The 18637-nt window shown below is 39.0% G+C and overlaps 1 non-coding gene across 1 annotated transcript; it reads left to right on the top strand.

Annotated features, from left to right (window-relative positions):
* The first annotated feature begins 7400 nt into the window (after nucleotides 1-7400).
* On the top strand, nucleotides 7401-7508 carry LOC112715414 (small nucleolar RNA R71). Its single transcript, XR_003159678.1, has one exon. It is a non-coding gene; the product is annotated as a small nucleolar RNA R71 (small nucleolar RNA).
* The last annotated feature ends 11129 nt before the right edge of the window (nucleotides 7509-18637 follow it).

Here is an 18637-nt window from a genome sequence, read left to right as displayed (position 1 = left end):
AAAAGAAATCTATCAGGTCGGGGAAGAAATTGAAGTTCCCAACTTGCCCACAATTTTTTTCGCAAAAGAAGATGCTCAAGGAATAACCCCAGGGCATGATGATCCCATTTTGATCATGATGATACTCATCAATGCAAACTTCCACAGAACTCTAGTAGACCAAGGATTCTCGGCCGACATATTGTTCAAAATGGCATTCGACAAGCTCGGGTTAGAAAAAAAGAGCTACGAGCATACCTCAACACCCTTTTTGGGTTAGGAGAGATGTCCATCCGACCTCTCGGCAATATTCTATTACATACCACTTTTTGTAAGGGTATAAAGTCTAGAACTTTGAATATAGACTACATTGTGGTTGACGTAGCATCAGCCTACAATGTATTGATAGGTCGAACAACCTTAAACCGACTCACTGCAGTCATTTTTACTCCTTATCTCTGCATGAAACTTTAGACTTTAGAAGGAATTGCCACCATAAGAGGAGATCATAAGTTCACACAAAAATGATATGATGAAAGCTTGAACCTACGTGGAGGCAGTAAGGGAAAAGAAGTCAACACCATTGAGCTCAGGGACATCCGAGTACGAGAAGAATTAATGCTACAACCTGGTGGAAGGACTGAAGAGGTTCAAATCAGAGATCAAGCAAAAAAATGACAAACATAGGAGCCAACTTAGACAAATAACTTAAGACAGATCTCGTTAAGCTCCTACAAGAAAACTCTGATCTTTTTGCTTGGAAAGCATCCGATATGCCCAGAATACACCCCAATCTCATAAGTCACAAGCTCGCCATCTACCTAGGCTCACGACCAGTCCAACAAAAATGGCAAAAGCTTGGCCCTGAGAGAGCACAAGTCATTGAAGAGCAGATCCAAGCTTTGTTAGAAGTTGGGTTCATTAGGGTAGTAAAATATCTTTTGTGGTTAGCCTATATGGTAGTTGTGAAAAAACAAAACGGAAAAGGGAGAATGTGCATTGATTACGCCGACCTAAATAAAGCTTGTTTTAAAGATCCATACCCACAAGTATTGATGACTTGGTTGATTCAGCTTAAAGCTATAGATATTTGTCATTTATGAATGCATATTCAGGATACAATCAAATTCCAATGTTCAAGATGGACCAAGAAAAACTTCCTTCATCACTCCAAGAGCTAATTACTGTTATGTGATGATTCCCTTTGGGTTAAAAAATGTTGGAGCCACATATCAATGACTAATGAACAAGGTGTTTTCATCCCACCACGGAAAGTTGATGGAAGTCTACGTTGATGACATGCTCGTCAAAATAAAAGAAGATACCAACCTCTTATCTGACTTAGCTGAAGTATTCAACACAATAAGGAAGCATTGGATGAGTCTAAATCCCTCAAAGTGCACCTTCACAGTGGAATCTGGGAAGTTTTTAGGTTTCATGCTCATTGATGAGCGAAAATTAAAGTTCACAAAAATCGGCAAGCGCACCGAATTGTTCAAGTAATATCACAGTGAGTGGATATTGTTCCCACGAGGATTAAAGGATTGAGAAAGTAATTATTAGATCAAATACCTAATTAGATTAAAAGAACCTGGATTGATGAGAGCAAGATTGTGTCTTGCTGAGATCTTGAGAACCTTGAGTGCTTGAATGCTTACGAATAGAGAACGTGAATGTTGATTTGAGAGAAGACAGTGATGGTCAGAGTCAAGGGCTTCAGAGATATTTATGCTTTTAGAGAAATCAAACCTTGTTTACTTATCTTGAAGTTTGCAAAAGATCTTTCACAATAAATCTTTAAAATTTGATTTCCACATCCTTGGTTCCTGGGGCACGAAATTGTGATCTCTAATAATGGCATTCAACTTGGTATGCGCATCTACTAACTCAGCACTTTCTTCACAACTTCGCACAACTAACTAGCAAGTGCACTGGGTCGTCCAAGTAATACCTTACGTGAGTAAGGGTCGATCCCATGGAGATTGTTGGTATGAAGCAAGCTATGGTCATCTTGTAAATCTCAGTTAGGCGGATAATAAATGGTTATGGAGTTTTCGAATAATAATAATAAATAAACAGAAAATAAATATAGAAATATTTATGTAAATCATTGGTAAGAATTTCAGACAAGTATATAGAGATGATGTGTTCCTTTTGAATCTTGGCAAGATACTGCTTTCATACTTTCAATCCTTCTTACTCCTTTCCATGGTAAGCTGTATGTAGGGCATCACCGTTGTCAATGGCTACATCCCATCCTCTCAGTGAAAATGATCCAAATGCTCTGTCACAGCACGGCTAATCATCTGTCGGTTCTCGATCATGTCGGAATAGAATCCATTGATTCTTTTGCGTTTGTCATCACGCCCAACAATCGCGAGTTTGAAGCTCGTCACAGTCATTCAATCCTTGAATCCTACTCGAAATACCACAGACAAGGTTTAGACTTTCCGGATTCTCATGAATGCTGCCATCAATTCTAGCTTATACCAAGAAGATTCTGATTCAGGAATCCAAGAGATATGCGCTCGGTCTAAGGTAGAACGGAAGTGGTTGTCAGTCACGCGTTCATAGGTGAAAATGATGATGAGTGTCACGGATAATCACATTCATCATGTTGAAGTGCAACGAATATCTTAGAACAAGAATAAACTGAATTGAATAGAAAATAGTAGTAATTGCATTAAAACTCGAGGTACAGCAGAGCTCCACACCCGTAATCTATGGTGTGTAGAAACTCCACCGTTGAAAATACATAAGTGATAGTGGTCCAGACATGGCCGAATGGCCAGCCCCCAAAAATATGATATGAATTCGAAAATAGGGAGAAGGACATGGTCTAATGACTAGGCTTCCAAAGATGTGGTCAAAAAGACACCAGTACAATAGTAAAAAGTTCTATTTATACTAGCCTAGCTACTAGGGTTTACAGAATTAAGTAATTAATGCAGAAATCCACTTTCGGGGCCCACTTGGTGCGTGCTTGGGCTGAGCTTGAGCTTTACATGTGTAGAGGCTTCTCTTGGAGTTGAACGCCAAGTTGTAACGTGTTTTTGGCGTTCAACTCTAGTTCGTGACGTGTTTCTGGCGTTTGACTCCAGAATTTAACATGGAACTGGTGTTGAGCGCCCGTTTGCGTTGGCTAATCTTGAATAAAGTATAGACTATTATATATTGCTGGAAAGCTCTAGATGTCTACTTTCCAACGCCGTTGAGAGCGCGCCATTTAGAGTTTTGTAGCTCCAGAATCCATTTCAAGGGCAGGGAGGTCAGATTCCAACAGCATCAGCAGTCCTTTGTCAGCCTTTTATCAAAGTTTTGCTCAGGTCCCTCAGTTTCAGCCAGAAAATACCTGAAATCACAGAAAAACACACAAACTCATAGTAAAGTCCAGAAATGTGATTTTAGCATAAAAACTAATGAAAACATCCCTAAAAGTAACTAGATCCTACTAAAAATTACCTAAAAATAATGCCAAAAAGCATATAAATTATCCACTCATCACAACACCAAACTTAAATTGTTGCTTGTCCCCAAGCAATTAAAAATCAAATAGGATAAAATGAAGAGAATATAATATAAATCCCAAAATATCAATGAATATTAGTTCTAATTAGATGAGCGGGACTTGTAACTTTTTGCTTCTGAACAATTTTGGCATCTCACTTTATCCATTGAAGTTCAGAATGATTGGCATCTATAGGAATTAAGAGTTTTAGATAGTGTTATTGATTCTCCTAGTTAAGTATGTTGATTCTTGAACGCAACTACTTTTATGAGTCTTGGCCGTGGCCCTAAGCACTTTGTTTTCCAGTATTACCACCGGATACATAAATGCCACAGACACATGACTGGGTGAACCTTTTCAGATTGTGACTCAGCTTTGCTAAAGTCCCCAGTTAGAGGTATCCAGAGCTCTTAAGCACATTCTTTTTGCTTTGGATCATGACTTTAACCACTCAGTCTCAAGTTTTTCACTTGGACCTGCATGCCACAAGCACATGGTTAGGGACAGCTTGATTTAGCCACTTAGGCCTGGATTTTATTTCCTTGGGCCCTCCCATCCATTGATGCTCAAAGCCTTGGATCCTTTTCACCCTTTCCTTTTGGTTTTAAGTGCTATCAGCTTTTTCTGCTTGCTTTTCTTTTTCTTTCTAATTTTTTTGCCACTTTTTTTTTCACAAGCTTTTGCTATTCACTACTTTTTCTTGCTTCAAGAATCAAATTTATGATTTTTCAAATTATCAGTAACATTTCTCTTTGTTCATCATTCTTTCAAGAGCCAATAATTTTAACATTCATAAACAACAAGATCAAAAATATGCACTGTTCAAGCATTCATTCAGAAAACAAAAAGTATTGTCACCACATCACTATAATTAAAACTAATTTCAAGGATGAATTCAAAACTCATGTACTTCTTGTTCTTTTGTATTTAAAAACATTTTTCATTTAAGAGAGGTGAAGGATTTATGGAATTATTCATAGCCTTAAGACATAGTTACTAAATACTAATGATCATGTAATGAAGACACAAACATAGACAAACATATAGCATAAATTCGAAAAAGCAGAAAAATAAGAACAAGGAAGTTAAGGAATAAGTCTACCTTAGTAAGGGTGGCGCCTTCTTGAAGGACCAATGGTACTTTTTGAGCTCCTCTATGTCTCTTCCTTGCCTCTGTGCTTGATCCCTAGCGATTTTGGTGCTCCTATCCTTAGTTGCTCCCAGTAATTGTGTGGAGGAAAATGTATCCCCTGAGGTATCTCAAAGATTTGTTAGTGAGGAAATTCCTCATGCTCTCTTGATGTGTAGTCAAATGCTCTTCTACTGAGTTATGGACCCTTGAGATAAATCTCTCCATCTCTCATGACTCAGAGGTGGAAGCTTTTATCTTCACTTTTCTCTTTTTTTGAGGTTTCTCTAGCCTTAGGTGCCATCAATGGTTATGGAAAAACAAAAAAGCTATGCTTTTACCATACTAAACTTAGAATGTTGCTCGCCCTCGAGCAAAAGAAGAAAGAATTGAAGAAGAAGAAGAAGATATGGAGGAGAGGGAGAGATGTGTGTGTTTTGGCCATGTAGGGTGGGTTTGGGTGGGAAGGATGGATGGATGTGATTGGTGAAGAGGTGATGGGGAAGAGAGATTGAGGTGATTAATGAAGAAGAGAGAAGGTGAGTTGAGGTAGTTGGGGATCCTGTGGGGTCCACAAATTCTGAGATGATCCTGTGGGATCCACAGATCTCGAGGTGTCAAGGATTTACATCCCTGCACCAATGAGGCATGTAAAACACCCTCTGCATGCAATCCTGGCGTTTAACACCAGATTGATGCTTGTTTCTGGCGTTAAACGCCAGTTCTATGCTTGTTTTGGGCGTTCAACGCCAGTCCGCAGCATGTTTCTGGCGTTGAACGCCAGCTTTCCTCAGTGTGCAATCCTGACATTTAAACGCCAGATTGCTGCATGTTTCTGGCGTTCAATGCCAGATCCATGCTCTGTTCTGGCGTTGAACGCCAGCCAGATACTCCTTACTGGTGTTTAAACACCAGTGAGCCCTTCCTCTAGGGTGTGCTATTTCTTCTGCTGTTTTTGATTCTGTTTTTAATTTTTGTATTTATTTTGTGACTCCACATGATCATGAACCTAAATAAAACATAAAAGAACAATAAAATAAAAATAAAATTAGATAAATAAAAATTGAGTTGCCTCCTAATAAGCGCTTCTTTAATGTCAATAGCTTGACAGTGGGCTCTCATGGAGCCTCACAGGTGATCAGGTCAATGTTGTGGACTCCCAACACCAAACTTAGAGTTTGAATGTGGGGGTTTAACACCAAACTTAGAGTTTGGTTGTGGCCTCCCAACACCAAACTTAGAGTATAATTTTGGGGGCTTTGTTTGACTCTGTATTGAGAGAAGCTTTTCATGCTTCCTCTCCATGATTGCAGAAGAAGATCCTTGAGCTTTAAACACAAGGTAGTCCCTGTTTAATTGAAGGACTAGCTCTCCTCTGTCAACATCAATCACAGCTCCTGCTGTGGCTAGTAAGGGTCTTCCAAGGATGATGCATTCATCCTCTTCCTTCCTAGTGTCTAAGATTATGAAATCAGCAGGGATGTAAAGGCCTTTAACCTTCACTAACACCTCCTCTACCAATCCATAAGCTTGTCTTACTGACTTGTCTGCCATTTATAATGAGAATATGGCAGGTTGTACCTCAATGATCCCCAGCTTCTCTATCACAGAGAGTGGTATAAGATTTATTTCTGACCCCAGGTCACACAGAGCCTTCTCAAAGGTCATGGTGCCTATCGTACAGGGTATTGAGAATTTACCAGGATCTTGTCGCTTTTGAGGTAAAGTTTGCTGAACCCATGTATCTAGTTCACTAATGAGCAAGGGAGGTTCACCTTCCCAAGTCTCATTACCAAACAATTTGGCATTCAGCTTCATGATGGCTCCTAGATATTGAGAAACTTGCTCTCCAGTTACATTTTCATCCTCATCAGAGGAAGAATAGTCTTCAGAGCTCATGAATAGCAGAAGGAGGTTTAATGGGACCTCTATGGTCTCTATATGACCTTCAGATCCCTTTGGGTCCTCAATAGGGAGCTCCTTCTTGCTTGAGAGACGTCCCATGAGGTCTTCCTCATTGGGATTCACGTCCTCCCCTTCCTCCCTAGGTTTGGCCATGTTAATTATGTCAATAGCCTTACACTCTCTTTTTGGATTCTCTTCAGTATTGCTTGGGAGAGTACTAGGAGGAGTTTCAGTGACTTTCTTACTCAGCTGGCCCACTTGTACCTTCAAATTTCTGATGGAGGACGTTGTTTCACTCATGAAACTTAAAGTGGCCTTAGACAGATCAGAGACTAAGTTTGCTAAATTAGAGGTGCTCTGCTCAGAATTCTCTGTCTGTTGCTGAAAAGATGATGGATAAGGCTTGCTATTACTGAGCCTATTTCTTCCACCATTATTAAAGCCTTGTTGAGGCTTTTGTTGATCCTTCTATGAGAAATTTGGATGATTTCTCCATGATAAATTATAGATGTTTCCATAAGGTTCACCCATATAATTTACCTCTGCTATTGCAGGGTTCTCAGTACTGTTGGATGCATTTTGCCATCCATTCAGACTTTGAGAAATCATGTTGACTTGCTGAGTCAACATTTTGTTCTGAGCCAATATGACATTCAGAGCATCAATTTCAAGAACTCCCTTCCCTTGAGGAATCCCATTACTCACGGAATTCCTCTCAGAAGTATACATGAATTGGTTATTTGCAACCATGTCAATGAGTTCTTGAGCTTCTGCATGCGTTTTCTTTAGGTGAATGGATCCACCTGCAGAATGGTCCAGTGACATCTTAGAGAATTCAGATAGACCATAATAGAATATATCCAAAATGGTCCATTCAGAAAGCATGTCAGAAGGACACCTTTTGGTCATCTGCTTGTATCTTTCCCAAGCTTCATAGAGGGATTCATCATCTTTTTGTTTGAAGGTCTAAACATCCACTCTAAGCTTGCTTAACTTTTGAGGAGGAAAGAACTTAGCCAAGAAGGCTGCGACCAGCTTATCCCATGAGTCCAGGCTATCTTTAGGCTGTGAGTCCAACCATGTTCTAGCTCTGTCTCTTACAGCAAAAGGGAAAAGCATGAGCCTGTAGACTTCAGGATCTACTCCATTAGTCTTAATAGTCTCACAGATCTGCAAGAACTCAATTAAAAATTGGTAGGGATCTTCTGATGGAAGTCCATGAAACTTACAGTTCTGTTGCATTAGAGCAACTAGTTGAGGTTTCAGCTCAAAATTGTTTGCTCCAATGGTATGGATTGAGATGCTTCTTCCATCAAACTTGGAAGTAGGTGTAGTGTAATCACCAAGCATCCTCCTTGCATTATTATTTTCGGCTGCCATCTCCTCTTCTTTTTCAAAAATTTCTATAAGGTTGTCTCTGGATTATTGTAATTTAGCTTCTCTTAGTTTCCTCTTCAGAGTCCTTTCAGGTAAAGGATCTGCTTCAACAAGAATATTCTTGTCTTTGCTCCTGCTCATATGAGAAAGGAGGGAACAGAAAATAATAATAGGGATCCTCTTTACCACAGTAGAGAGATTCCTTTATGTTAGTAGAAGAAAAAGGGGATAGAAGAAGGAAAAGGTAAGAATCCAAATACAAGGGTGAAGATAGGTTTAGATTCTTGAGATGAATAGAAGTGTTAGTAAATAAATAAATAAATAGAAGAAGATGAAAGGGAGGAGTTTTTGAAAATAAAATTTGAAAAATAAGTTAGTGATTTTCAAAAATTAAAGGAAGAAATAAAATTAGAATTAAAATTTGAAATAATTAATTAAAAAAAATAATTTTAAAAAGGGGTGAGGAATTTTCGAAAATTAGAGAAGGAAAAGTACTTTGGTGATTTTGAAAAAGATAAGAAACAAACCAAAAGTCAATTAGTTAGTTGAAAAAGATTTGAAAATCAATTTTGAAAAGATAAGAATATAGGAAGTTAGAAGGGATATTTTGAAATCAAATTTTTGAAAAAGATATGATTTAAAAAGATATGATAAAAAGATATGATTAAAAAGATATGGTTGGAAAAGATTTAATTTTTAAAATTAAAATTAATTGCTTGACTAACAAGAAACTAAAAGATATGATTCTAAAATTTAAAGATTGATCCTTTCTTAACAAGAAAGTAACAAACTTCAAATTTTTGAATCAATCACATTAATTGTTAGTGAAGTTTTTGAAAATCATGAATTAAAGATAAGAAAAAGATTTTAAAATTCAAATTAAAAATTTTCGAAAAATAGTAAGAAAATGAAAAAGATTTGATTTTTGAAAATTTTTTGAAAAGATAAGATTTTTAAAATTGAAAATTTGACTTGACTTATAAGAATTAGCTAAGTTTTTTAAAAAAATTTTGACTAAGTCAACTCAAATTTTTGAAATTTTTGAGAGAAATAAGGAAAAGATAATTTTTTTATTTTTAATTTTTTAATGATGAGAGAGAAAAACACAAATATGACCTAAAATATGAAAATTTTGGATCAAAACACTTAATGCATGCAAGAACACTATGAATGTCAAGATGAACACCAAGAACACTTTGAAGATCATGATGAACATCAAGAACATATTTTTGAAAAATTTTTAATGCAAAGAAAACATGCAAGACACCAAACTTAGAAATCTTTAATGCTTAGACACTATGAATGCAAAAATGCACATGAAAAACAACAAAAGACACAAAACAAATTATTATGAAGATCAAACAAGAAAATTCATCACGAACAACTTGAAGATCATGAAGAATACTATGCATGCATGCAATTTTCGAAAATTATTATTTTTTTTTTAAAAAAATTAAAACATGCAATTGACACCAAACTTGTGACTTGACTCTAGACTCAAACAAGAAACACAAAATATTTTTGGTTTTTATAATTTTATTAAATTTTTGTATATTTTTTTTCGAAATTTTATAGGAAAAAGAAGATAAGAAATTCAAAATTTTTAATAAGAATTCCAGGAATCTTTCAATGTTAGCCTAAAGCTCCAATCCAGGGGTTGGACATGACTTAATAGCCAGCCAGCTTTAGGATATAAATCTGGTATGCAACAGCTGATACTTCATCCAACTCCATATACATGCCTTTTATGTTGACAAGTGGAAGCCTCAATCCAAAAGAATTTGAATATGGCTTTACAGCCAGCCAGGCTTCAACATGTTACCATGAAACTTTAGAATTCATTCATAAAAATTTAGAATAATTTTCAAAAACAAAAGGACAAAATTTTTTTTTGAAAGATTTTTGAAAATTTTTTGAAAATAAAACAAAAAGAAAATTACCTAATCTGAGCAACAAGATGAACCGTCAGTTGTCCAAACTCGAACAATCCCCGGCAACGGCGCTAAAAACTTGGTGCACGTTGCCGAATTAAAAGCTTGGCGCCATTGTGGTCTAAAAACAATTGTGAAATTGTTGTTCGAAATTGATTCCCCAGCAATGGCGCCAAAAACTTGGTGCACGAAATTGTGATCTCTAATAATGGCATTCAACTTGGTATGCGCATCTACTAACTCAGCACTTTCTTCACAACTTTGCACAACTAACCAGCAAGTGCACTGGGTCATTGATAAACCCCAATTTGACGGTTTATCTTGTATTGAATTTAGAGTATTTTGATGACCTTTTCTCACATTTAACCTATGAATTAGCATGGTTTTGTAATCTCTCCCGTATTTGTGCTTAAGTGTAAAAACATGCTTTTTAAGCCTTATTTTGATGAATTTTAATTCCTCTTTGATTCCATAAGATGCCTTGATGTGTTTGCTAGTAATTCCAGGATTGAAATAGGCTAGGCATGGATCAAAGGGAGCAAGAAAGGAAGCATACAAGTGGAGAGAAGCATGAAAAGTCAAAGAAGTGAAATCAGCCAAGCACGCGCACGCGCACAAAGCGCTCGCGCGCACATTGCAGAATCGGCCAGGGGCGCGCACGCGTCGTAGTCCGCACATGACTTCATTAAAGCAACACGTGCCTGGCGATTTGGAAGGGTTTCTGAACCCATTTTGGTGCCAATTGCTGATAGAAAGGAATAAAAGGATCAAGGATTGAAGGGGAAGACATCTTGGAATCATTTTTAGCATCATTAGGATTATGATTAGTTAGTTTCTAGAGAGAGAAGCTCTCACTTCCCTCTGGAATTAGGATTAGGTTTAGGTTAATCTCTCTTCTTAGATCTAGGTTTAATTCATGCTTTGATTCACTCCTCCTTTATCAATTCTTAATCTTCTCCTCTTCCTCTTTCTAGTTATGTGCTTTAATAATTGTAATTCTTCACTTTGTTTTGGATAGATTGTTGTTCCTTTGTTTTCTTTCAATAATGCAATTTGAGGTAATTCATGATAATTGTGATTTCCTTGATTGTTGTTGTTAATTCCTTGCAATAATTGTTGTTAGATTCTATTCTTGTTCTCAATTTACTATGCTTTCCTTATATGCCTTCCAAGTGTTTGATGAAATGCTTGGTTGGATTTTTGTGTAGGTTTTGTTTCTCTTGGCCTAGGTAGAGTAATTAGTGACTCTTGAGTTATCTAATTCCTTTGTTAATTGATAATTAGAAGTTGTTAATTGATTTGAATGCCTCTAAAGCTAGTCTTTCCCTTAGGAGTTGATTAGGACTTGAGGAATCAAATTGATTCATCCACTTGACTTTCCTCCATGGTTAGAGGTTAACTAAGTGGGAGTAATGGACAATTTGTCATCACAATTGAGGAGGATAACTAGGATAGGACTTCTAGTTCTCATATCTTGCCAAGAGCTTTTCTAGTTGTTAGTTTATTTTCTTTGCCATTTATATTTCTTGTCTAAAATCTTAAAAACCCCAAATATAACGCACAACCAATAACAAGACACTTTATTACAATTCCTAGGGAGAATGACCCGAGGTCTAATACTTCAGTTTATAAATTTTAGGGGTTTGTACTAGTGACAAACAACTTTTTGTATGAAAGGATTATTGTTTGGTTTAGAAACTATACTTTACAACGAGATTTCATTAGTGAAATTCTAAACCGTCAAAAATCCAATCATCAAAAATGGCGCCGTTGCCGGGGAGTTGCAATGGTGTTATGTTATTGGTTATTGTATATATGTGAATATTGTGAATAGCTTGAATTTTTTTTGGATTGCTTGCTAGTTAGGACTTTGTTTCATTATTTCTTAGTAGTTTTTGTTTTTATTTTCTCTTTTCACCATGAATTCTCACTTTGGCTATGAGTGTGATTACAACTATGTTGTAGGTGATGAGAACTACAATGAAGATGTGTATCAAGGATGGAACAATCAAAGGTGGGAGGAGCCATATGCATATGATCAATCCTCATGGCAACAACCCCCACCAATGCACTATGAAGAAGAGCCATTCTATGATGCATATCAATCCAATGGCTATGGTGAATCACCTTGTGACTTTCAAGAACCACCACCATATGCCTATGAACCATATCCTCAACATAACTCTCAACCATACTCACAAGCCAAAGCCCCTTCTTACCAACCACCTTCATATGACCCTAATACATACCCATCCTTCCAACAACCATATGAACCACATATAGAGCCACCACCATTCCAACATCAATATTTTCAAGAGCAACCTCCTCCACATTATTACCAAGATGAACCACCTCCAATATACGAAAATTTTCAACCACAAGATGAATACTACTTTCCACCACAACCTCCCATGGAAGAATACTCATATCCATTGATCCAAGAGCCACATGATCCTAATCATATTATCCAAGAGGAACAAGAGTCAAGGGATCGTCTTACGGAAGCATTGGATCAATTTCAAGCAACCATGGAGTGTGTTGTGCAACAAGTGGAAAGAGTGGAAAACATTGAACCACCACAACTCTACCAAGAAGAATCATCTTCCTACTATGAACCCTTTTCCCAAAATGATGAACCCTTCCACCCACCCCAATCTCTAATAGATGAAACCCTTGGTGTTCTTGTTCAAGGGCAAGAAGAGATGAAAAGGGATGTGCAAAATTTCATGGCCGCCTTGGATGCGGTAACAAATCAATTAGCATCCCAATGCTTGAACACTCAAGGAACTCCCATGGCTACATGTGGAGAATTAAATGAAGAACATAGCATGAAGGAGAGATTGGAAACTCCGGTGGAAAATGAGGGAAGTTTCTTTGTATTGGAACAATTGGAGGAAGCTTTAATTATTGAAGACAAGGAAGAAGTGGTAGAAGACTTAGGAGATGCGGAGCCTCCATGGGAACATAGAGTTGAAGAAAACCCCTCCAAGATGATTGAAATTGATGCTAGGGAGAAAAGTGCACACCTTCCAAGGCATATTCCATATGAAGACTTGGATGGGATAGAGAAAGAATTGAGTTCCCTTGGTGATGAAGAGCAAGCATCAAGTCCTAGTGGTGGAGAATCCTTTGAACTTGAAGAACCTTTTCCAGTTGGATTTGAAAGCGTTGAGGAGGTAAATTTTTCTCACCCTCCCTATTATGATTTGAGTAAAGGAAAAGGTTTAGATAAAATTGTTGAACAAAGGATTGAGATTAAGAGATCTTGTGAAGAGTTGGAAATCCCTAGAAATAGAGGAACGAGGGTTGGTTATGCTTTGTCAAGATCTTTGGAAGCATCTTTGCCTAGGTTATCATCTACTCCTTCACTTGAGTGGGTAAAATTCATTTCTATTGGCTTTAATGTCCCACTTGAGTATGGCTTGCTTGAAACGGATGGTCAACTTAGGATGCTTTGTGGGATGAAGCGTAAGCGAAAGATGTTTCGTGGTTGGCGTTGTAAATCAAGGCTCATTATGGTTGATGCATCAAACATGAGATATAAAGGTTGGAGTAGTGCTCAAATAGATGGGTCTAGGAGGATTGTTGGCCACTATATAGAGAATTCATCTTGTTCACCACCCGGATGGACTAATAATGATGATCAACTTCAAGACGGGTGTGAAGATAAAGTGTGGGATCCCGGATCACAAGAAGAGGATCAACTTAGGGAGCCCCAAGCTTGTGAAGAACTCCATCAACACTTGGCTCAATCCATGAGAAACCTTGGGGCACAATAGAGAACCAAGCATTGGTGGGAGTTCCAAGACGAGTACAAACACAAGCCACCATGACAATGAGTCTCTCAACATGTCCAACTTAAGGACTTAAAATAAAGTGCTAGGTGGGAGACACCCCACCGTGGTAAACTCTTTCCATTCTCTCTTAGTTTTGTTTAATAAGGGATTTGAGTTGCCATTGTAAGTATATTTCATATAGATTTGTTTGTACAATTAGATTGTTAGCATAGTCACATGTATGTTGTGTTAGTAGTAAATGAATAGTATCAAATTCCATGTTTTGGTGAATTAGATGATAGTTGAGTGAATAAAGAGTTGTGAGCATTATAGGAAACACATGGGCAAATTAAAAAAAAAAAAAGAGGAGGGGAGGATGCGCGCGCACGCCGTACGCGTACGCGTCCATGCGCGGATGCATCATCACCCATATTCCAGAGAGTTGGGCCTCTCTTAGGCCAGCGTTGTGCCTCAAGCCCAACTCATTCCACACTGACGCGCACTGCGCGCGTGTGCGTCCATACAGCTATAGGGAAATGCACGAGGACGCGAACCTGTCGCGTCTGCGTCGATCTGCTGCTGCAACTTCTGAGCCACTACCCAGAGAGTTGCACTGGATCTGGGCCAACTTTAAGCCCCCAGCCCAACTCATCTCGTGCGAACGCGCCTTTGCCGCGTGCGCGCCCATCTACAAAAAGAGGAAAGGACGCGAGCGCACGCATCGTGCTTGCGCACTTTTTGTTGCACTACCAATGTACGCGAACGCGCACTTGCCGCGCGCACATCCCCTAGCTGATGCCGCCATTCCAGGCCTTTGTCCAGAGAGTTGGGCGTGCGCTGAGCCAACTCTAAGTCTCCAGCCCAACTCCATGTACGCGTTCGTGCACTGTACGCGCACGCGCACCTATATAGTTTCCCCATCCACGCTTAAGTGCGCTGCACGCGCACGCGTAGGTCCCTAATTTTATCAATGTATGCGGACGTGCACGGTGCGCGCCCGCGTCGATTCAAAAAGGGGATAACCCTAGTGCGCTAAGAGCACTGCGCAGCAGCGCACATCTCTTCTCCTTCCTCCTCGCCTCTTTCTCCTCTCCTCCCCCTTCAGCCACCACCAGCGGCCGCACTCGCCACCACTACACCACTACCCCATTCACCTTTATCACTCGCTCTCATTCTCCCACCTCTCTCCATCTCTCATCTCACCTTCTCTACTCACTCAGCCTCTGCTCCGCCGGCCACCACCACCACACGGCCAGCCCCTCTCTCTTTCACCATCAGCGCCAACCCTTCTTCGCTTTCTCTCTCTCCTACTTACCCACTCCGCCCCTGTCTCTCACTCCCTCGTCGCCGCCAGCAGAACCACCACTGCTCTGCCGTGACCACCACCCTCCGCAGCGGTGCTCTGCCCAGCTCATTTCTCTGCCGCCCTAACTCCCTTTTCTATTTCTTCTTACTCTGCTCCCAGGTTCCGTGCTCCAACTCTGCTTTCTATTAATTTTTCATTTCTGTTAGCTACTGTTAGTTTTCTGTTAGTTAGTTAGAATTGAAATTTTGCATGTTAGGTTAGTTAGAAATAACTACGGTTAGGTAACTAGGTCTGGATAGAGGATTCTAGGCCTGATAAGTGCTCCGTTTGTGTTTATTTGTTGTTTGTTTACTTGGGTGTTGTATGCTGATTTTCGACTTCTTTTTATGCAATTTGTGTTGCCTGAATGCTGTACCACTGCTGCTGTGCTTAATTGATGTTGTCTTCTTGCTGTTTGTGCTACTTTGCTATCCGGGAACGTCCAATTTTAAGCCGAAATGCTGCCCAATTTTCAAGAAATCTGTTTTCATCTTAATCTCTATTGCAAATTTGGGTTAATTTCCGTTTCCTTTTGACTTCCGGGATTTGCACCAATCATTGTGAACATGACCCACAACTTCTCTTTTATTTGAGCCTAAATATCATCATACCACTAATCCACTTTTCTAACTCACTAATTTCTTTAACCATCTAACTTCTACTAACATTTAACCCTCTTTAACCATTCTTTCAAAAGTATGATGATTTTATTGCTTAATGAGTAAGAGTTGTTAACTTTAGTGAACATTGCATTCTTGGTTTACTTGTTCACTTATGCTTATTTGTTTACCAACTCTTTTCAAATTCAGTTCACATCATGATTGTTTGTTAGGCAATTGATATCCTGAACATGCTTTCCTTGCTACATGCTAAGTGTTTCATTCCTTATATTCTATCATATTTTTCAGGATGTTGGAAAAAGGAAAAGCCATAGCCACTACCCCCAAGAAAAGAAAACATTCTACACCCTCTATCCCCTCCATTTACAAGAATTACGCTAAGAATCTATTGAATGACGAGAAAAAGGAAAATCAGTTGCTACCTTCTACCGATCCAACCAAGTTTCCCAATCTTTACTGTGAGCTTTGCTTCCAAAAATATCGAACGACGAAGCTGAATACTGAGAAGAAATTACTCCTACCTAATGATGTGAGACGAGCAATTACTAGTCGCATCCTTGAGTTGGGTATGGACTTTATTGATAGAGATTTGGGAGATATCAACATTTCTTGGGTTAAGGAATTCTATTGCAACTTCTTCCGTCCTACTTTGGATTCAGTTCAGGTGAGGGGTAAAGAGATTATGATCACTGAGTTAGCCATAGAGGAGGCATTGTAGTGCCGACATCTCACTGATGGTACCTGCGCTCATCAGCAGGCTGAGATAGCTATTCACAGCATGACCTTTGACTATGAGGCGCTTAGGCGCGTGATTGGTTTACCAGATGCCACTTGGGTCATGGATGCGAACAACACTAAGCCTAAAGGGATGCTCTTTGCTCATCTGACTAGAGAGGCCAAGACTTGGTAGATGATATTTGCTCACCACGTCTTGCCCACCACTCACTTTTCTGAGATCCCTATGGAGATGCTACTTTTGATTGGTTGTGTTATGGAGGGAAAGGAGGTTTATTTTCCTCGACTTATTCGGTAGTGTATGTGGCGAGCACATATACGTGGCCTACTCCCGTTTCCCACCTTGGTTACCAGTATGGCCGCCTTGGCTGAGGTCCCCTGGTTGGATGATGATGTGACACCACCACCCCCAGATGACGATGACAAGGAGGTTACTATTCCTTGGGGTGGTTGGGTGCACGAGAAGCCCCCGGCTAGACGCCGATCTAGGGCTAGAGCAGTGGTAGGGATAGCTGGACCTTCAGCAGCCCCGTCCTCTTCTACAGCAGCCCCATCTTCTTCGACAGTCCCTTCTTCAGCTCCTGAGCCCACATATCTACTGGTTCAGCGTCTGTTTCGATTTTTGGAGCGCGAAAAGCGCCACATCAGGCGCCAACTGGATCGGATGGATCAGGCACTCATCTCCCTGGGCGCTGAGTTACCCCCACTTCCAGACTCTTCAGCCTCCGATGAGCAGGAGCTTCAGGAGGAGGACACCCATGAGGAGCCACTTCAGCAGGATGCACCTCCAGCTGCACCAGACACAGAGATTCCGCAGCCTCAAGCAGAGTCAGCACCTACCAGTGTACCTACCCCTGATCCTCAGGTTTAGCATCGAGGACGATGCTCGATCTTAAGTGTGGAGAGGTCACCGGTAGCATCATTAGAGGACCGGTGAACATTTTAGTTATGCTGCCTAGTATCTCATTTTGCGTACTTTGTGTATATAGTTGTCATTTTGGGTTATTTTGAATACTTCTTACTGGATTTTAGATATTTTGGATACCTCTGCTTGTTTTTAGATGTTTATGGATGATAGATGTTATGCTTTTAGATAGATTTCTCTTTATGTCCATTTTGCATATTTTCTTTTTTTTTTTTTGCATATGGTTGTGATCGAAAGTGCTTTTGAATTGTTAAAACTTAGTCACCCTTTTCGCATAAGAAATTGGTTTTAAGTGAAAAAGAGAAAGGGTAAACTAAGAAATTTTTGAATTTTTCAATCACAACGATGCTTAGTCAAATATTGAGATTTTCCAAGGAACTTACTTATAGGGCACCAACCCAATTGATTGAAGAAAATTTTTGGTGAAACTTGCTTGAATTTCATACTTTGTGAAGCATGTATTGAATTAAGAACACAAGCTTGTGAGATTTGAGCTTATTGATGTGGTTACATTTTATAACCACTTATTTTCCATTCTTATGTGAATTATTCTCTTTCTATGATTGTGATCCTTGATTTGCTTGATTCTATATGTCCATTTATTTCTTGTATTCATGCATTTGTATGACTGAGGCCATTATTTCATTAGCCCACTTACCCAAATAGCCTACCTTTTACTCTCCATTGTTAGCAAATTTTGAGCCTACGCTTAACCAACTTATTCCCATTTTAGCACATTACAAGCCCAAGGCGAAAAACCAATGAAAGTCCCTTGTTTGGATCTTTGATTAGCCTAGGCTAGTGAGAGTGTTTATTATTCAAAGTTGGTGAGGCTTGGGAACATTGGAGGGGATAAAAAAAAGGGGTAGTACACTTCCATATTTAGGAATTGGGAACATATTCATGTATTGATCAAATGTATAAGACCTTATGCAATTGATGTCCTTGTACAAAGTATAAAAAGAAAAGAAAAGAAAAAAAAGGAAGAGAAAAATAAAATGAAAAAAAGGGATATAGAAAAAAAAAGAAAGAGAAGAAAAATAAGAAAAGGGGACAAAATGCCCCAAAGTGAAGTTCAATAAAAGGGAATCAATGCATAAGTGTTACGAATCAAGAAATAAGATGCATGAATATGTAAGAAAAAGTGAAGAATGGGTAGTTAGAGTAGTTTGAATTTGTATAGATTATTATATAGTTAGGTGGGAAAGTCTATGCTAATCCAAGATCTAAACTCTAGTCCACTTAACCATAAATGATCCTACCTTGACCCTAACCCCATTACAACTTAAATGAAAGACCTCATGATGAATGTATGCATGCATTGAATAGGTGTTTATTGTTAGAAGAAAATCAATTTTTGGAAAGCATGATTAGAAGAGAATTGAGTGAATTAACCCTTAAACACTT

The sequence above is a fragment of the Arachis hypogaea genome, chromosome 1 (genome assembly GCF_003086295.3).
Source record: "Arachis hypogaea cultivar Tifrunner chromosome 1, arahy.Tifrunner.gnm2.J5K5, whole genome shotgun sequence".
NCBI classification, from domain to species: domain Eukaryota; kingdom Viridiplantae; phylum Streptophyta; class Magnoliopsida; order Fabales; family Fabaceae; genus Arachis; species Arachis hypogaea.
This window is presented reverse-complemented; position numbering and strand designations above follow the sequence as displayed.